Source organism: Nanorana parkeri, unplaced genomic scaffold (assembly GCF_000935625.1).
Source record: "Nanorana parkeri isolate BGI_ZX_2015 unplaced genomic scaffold, ASM93562v1 scaffold2577, whole genome shotgun sequence".
In the NCBI taxonomy this organism is placed as follows: Eukaryota; Metazoa; Chordata; class Amphibia; order Anura; family Dicroglossidae; genus Nanorana; species Nanorana parkeri.
The window spans coordinates 99,800-104,836 of record NW_017308845.1 but is presented as its reverse complement, the minus strand read 5'-3'; the positions used below and the strand labels follow the sequence as shown (position 1 = coordinate 104,836).

The following is a 5,037-nucleotide window of genomic DNA, read 5'->3' as shown; positions in this document are numbered from 1 at the left end:
GAGACAACTTATTTCACACAATCGGTAAAGCTCAGGGTCTATGCTGATTAGGGAGCTCTATATGAGTAGGGGGTGCCTCTGAACTCTGCAGAAGGATCACTATTTTCCCACAATGAGTAAAGCCCATGCTCCGTGCTGATTAGAGAGCTCTAGCTCGAACTCAGCGGCGGGCACATCGGACCTCTACAGAGAGACCACGGAGAATTCATTTGTGCTATGCAATTACCACTGTCAGTGGTGGGGGCAGCACAGACACAGCATAGCAGCCACTGATCTTAAAATCTCAGCACCAGTCAATAAGCCCCACACATAATGCTCGTAAAGTCTAGGCAGCTATAGTAGGGAGGAATATCTACCATACTGCACGGTCCCCCCAGTTCTGGTACTGACAACTGGAAGCCTCTCCTTCTCCGGTCATGTTTCCTATGTCATCGCATACAATGCAATACCGGGTCCTGTACTGCAATGTTGTGGACTCATCCATATTTTGGGACGGAGGAGAAGAGGACTGAAGTGTCAGCTGCCATGGACTGCGCATTTAAGGTAAGTAGTACATCCTCCTAGTATTGTATCCTCAATATATTTGGGGGGGGTCTTCCGCAGCACTTTTTCTTGGTCACGAGTAGGAACCTGACGCTAATTATATTTTATCTTCTATGGGAGCTCTACATCTTGCAGCAATTGTCTTGGAGAGGCATTGGTGTCCAATAAATACATTTCCTGTTCCTGTATATTTGATAAAAGCGGAGTAATTGGTAATCGTACACTCCCTGTATGCACCAACCTTCCTGGGAGCCCCAGCTCTGCGTCCCTGCCTGCACCAGCCACACATGTATGTAATTATAACCCGCCCAGCAGGAGAATATTCACTAATAAACGAGGCCGTATTTTCAAATGAGCTCTCCGGAGAATTACATCCAATAAATTAAATTAAACTTCTTTTCTGTAATGCAACCGCCTGCTTCCCAATACAGATCTCCTGGGAGGGTTCAGCACTGAGATATAGATATCTCGCTCTTGTTCTAACGTCCATAATTATTATGTTGTTGTTTTCCCTTTTTTTTTTTTTTATGTATCCGCGCTTCTACTTAAATTGTTAGTCTTATTCTTTTCCACTGGAGCGCTCGACAGCTCAGCTTCCATGCGTCCATAATATGCCTCATGTCAGCCAGTGCGATGCACGATAGCTTTGCATTGATTTGATACATATACAGTACATGTGATATATAGTTAGGGATGGTTATACCTTAAGGATAGACTTAAATTAACACTTAAGACAGTGGTAGGCAATCCTGACTCTCCAGCTGTGCTTTAATTATAAATCCCAACATGTCTCTGCCTCTAGGAGTCATGCCTATGGCTGTCAGAATCTTGCAATGCCTCATGGGATTTTGTTTCACCACAGCTGGAGAGCCGAGGTTGCCTACCCCTGATCTAGTGCTTTCCTCCCCAGCCTGACCGTGACCCGCCCCTTTCATTCATTGGATTCCAATCATGAAGGCTCAGTGTCACATGTGGGAGATACCTAGTGTGCTCTGCATGCAAATACAGCCTGCCTAAGAATCCCCAATTCCCCAGACTGACATCCACTCCTCAATACATTCAGATATTTGCATAACTCCTCCCAAAAGCCAGCCCACTGCTTGCATCAGGACTGAGCACTATTGACAGGAGTACGGAGGCAGGTGCTGTGATGTTTTCAGAAAGCTATGTGCAGCACCCTGCCGGCCCCTCCTACCAGAAGTCCAATGAGCTTGTAACTTTTTGCGCATTGCGCATGTCCTGCACTGAAATCTCTAACGTTGTTATCAGCCCTTTGCAGTTCACCTCCGTGAACTACATAACACCTACCCCCTACGTTATGAGAGGAGGGAGATATTCTGTGTATGTATGTGTGTGTGTGTTTATATATATATATATATATGAGAGAGAGATTACGATTTCAGGTTTCAACACCCCATCATAAACGCGGTGTGGGTACCCCTTTATGTCACGGTCATTTGGCTCTGACAGTCACTTATATTTACATAATGACTTTTCTTCTCGTGTAGAAAGCAGATCGGGTGGCGGGGTTCTTCTTTCTGCAGGCTCTGGAAGGCTGCACTGGCGGGATGCAGATGATGTTCCGCTCAGCCTCTGTTTGTGTGGCAGCCATACAGCTGTTTTCTCTCTTTAATGGAGCTGGATCGCTTCCTGGTAGGAGCGCAGCTGCTGTATGGGCAGAACGTTTCAGCGAGCAGGTTTTAAAAATGCGTTTGATTATACCAGAACCCCAAAGCCTTCCAGAGTGATGCACCCCGGAATGCTTTCCAGGTTTTTTTTTTTGCAAGGACGTACTGGGCGCTGTTAGGAAACTGCCTTCTTTTATTGCAATATGAAAAGCTTTCTTGTGGCGTTCTCAGATGCACATTATTAGTAACAAGCTATTCTCAGAAGGACCTGTAGCACTCACCCCCGAAGGAGCCGCTGGATGCCCGAATCATCTCTAGTCCACCCATTAGCATTAACCGCCCTTCTTCTAGTGCCCACAATAGCTGATGTCCACTCCAGTAGTATAATGCAGGATAACTTTTATTGGACATCTTCACTGGGGAGAGAGGGTATTGGGCTTCTAAGCTTTCAGGGGGTAATAGACTCCAGAGTCACCAGACCTGGTTGGCATCTCAGTGTAGATCCACTTGGAAGGCAGCGGATAGCAACTGAAGTAGCAGATGGGCAAGGATGAATATAGATCATATAGATCCTCAACAGGAAAGACATGGACCACACTCCTGAAGTCCTCTTAGTTCCAGGATACTTCATGAGACGTCCTTTGGTCCTGGGTCTCTTCCTCTGGCAGCAACATGTACTGTTTTTTACTGGCCTTTTTTTGTCTCTCTCTCTCTCTCTCTCTGATACCCTTTTTATATAATTTTTGTTTTACCAGTCCCATGAAATGAACGGCTGTCGGCTTTTGACCTTGTATTCCAGACATGGCCGGTAGTATTTTTGTTTCCCTTTTTTTTTTTTTCTTTTTATATTTCAATTATTCAAATACATTTCATTCATAAAGGAATGTGCCGCCGGTGACGGATTTTCTGGAGGTTTCGGTGAATTGGCGGGCGAGCATATGTTTTATTTTCCGAGATCCAGCAGCCGAAAATTCTAATTATGGATTTTATTGTCACATTTCTCACGAAGTTCCTCGCGTCCGCGACTACCTTTTAATTAGACCGCGGAAGCTTGAAATGAGATCGGTGTTATTATTCTGCTCTTTGTTCTTTCCCGCCCCGGTTAAAATGAAAAGTCGCTAATAGCGCGGCGATCATGAGTGAAATTACGGCTTGAAATATGGCGCGGTGCCGCCATCATTCCATTAAAATTGCACACTCTGTCAAATGCCGGCGGCTTGAAACATCATTTCTCTCAATCTGGGGGCATTATTTAAAGCGGGCCTGAACTCTAAATGAAAGTCACTTTTTCTTTTTTTTGGCTGAAAGTTCAAACTGCGTGATGTAAGCAAATGATGGGGAGAAGGACGGGCTGTTGCCGTAGTAACTACTGTCTGGTCTCCCTCTGTCAGCTGGTCATGCGACCAGTGTTGGGCTAGACAACAGTCCCACGGGTCACATGACTGGCTGCCAGCTTTTCCTTCCATCATCAACATTGACTTTGTTTTACGTGCTCTAAGTTTTGACCGCACAGACGAAGCGACAGGTTCACTTAAAAGAAGAACTCCGGGGAAAAGGATTAAGCCTTGCAGTGGGGCTACCCCCGCACTGCAAGGGTTAACTGCTCATTTGTGTCTAGAGGAAAATAAAGTTATACTCACCTGATCCTTGAAGCCAGTTTGCTTTCTTGACTGGTCCCTGGAACCTCGCTCCCCCTCTGCTGCAGCGGTCTAAGGTCCCGTAAATCATGACATTATATACACAAAGTGGAGGCAGAGGGACAAACCATCGCTGCAGCAGAGGAGTAGACAAGCTGGAGGGAGCGCTGTCACTACTGGCCGCAGGTCAGTATAAATTTGTCATTTTCAGCCCTAAACCAAAATGAACAGTTAACCCTTGCAGTGCGGAGGGGGGGATTAATGGAGGTGGTTCAGACAGGAAATGAAGATAGCTGCTGCAGCTTCAAAGGGTTGTATTGTGGAGACGCACGTTTGTGGGAAATGAAAAGTATGGCTCGAGTTCAATGAGCGCTTTCGAAGGATAGAAGGTGAAACATGTACATCTGCACAATATATCCAAAAAAATCAGATTCTTACAAAATCCCAGTCATCACTGCTTCTCATTCAGATCTCTTTTGCTTTAGTACTGTTGCAGTTTTCCTGCCAAGCATTAGTAGCTCATTGGCTGATTTCCATCGTTTGCTGAAATTGCTTTTTGAAACTGTACGTGAAGATGATCCAAGGGCTGTGAATTGTAGAGTCTGGTGCCCCAATCTTCTTCTTCATGGCGCCATCCTATTGACTCTGAGCCGAGAGTAGCAGCCCGTGGAGTGTAATAGCATGCCCCCCCCCTCTTTCCTTCCCTCATGTCAATCGCAGTTCTCTTATGATTCAGTCAGAAGCCGGGAGCTCAGGCAAGCTAACAATGGAAATAAATGTGCCAGAATTGACCTGTCAATACCGAGCAGGCCGGGCCGGGAGATTAGTCTTTTGCTCTACAGTTCTATTAATGTGAAAGTAAAAGCTTCATTTATAAAAGAACTCCGGCAAATAAAAACCATACCCTCGCAGTGGTGCTACCTCTGCACTCCAAGGGTTAAGTGCTCGTGGTCTAGGGGAGGGAATAAAGAAGACTTACCTGACCCTGGATTTCTGCTAGACCTGTCCCTGCAGCCTCTTCTTCCCCTGGATGCCGGCGGCATAAGGACTGCTGACCTCATCATGTCTAATGCAGATCCATTGACCAGCATTTGCCGTGAGGGCATCGAGGGACATTCTACAGCTGGGGCGGAGGGTAGTGAGGTGAGTGCTGACTGCTGTGGGAGCCGGGATCAGGTGAGCAAAAGAGCTTTAGTTGAGTACCCTAGACAAAATGAGAAATCAACCCT

General features: G+C 46.1%; 1 protein-coding gene across 1 annotated transcript in view; it reads left to right on the top strand.

The window, feature by feature from the left end:
• The window catches only part of NCKIPSD (NCK interacting protein with SH3 domain), a 45,263-nt gene that overhangs the window by 26,207 nt on the left and 14,019 nt on the right, over positions 1-5,037 (top strand). The window lies entirely within an intron of this gene.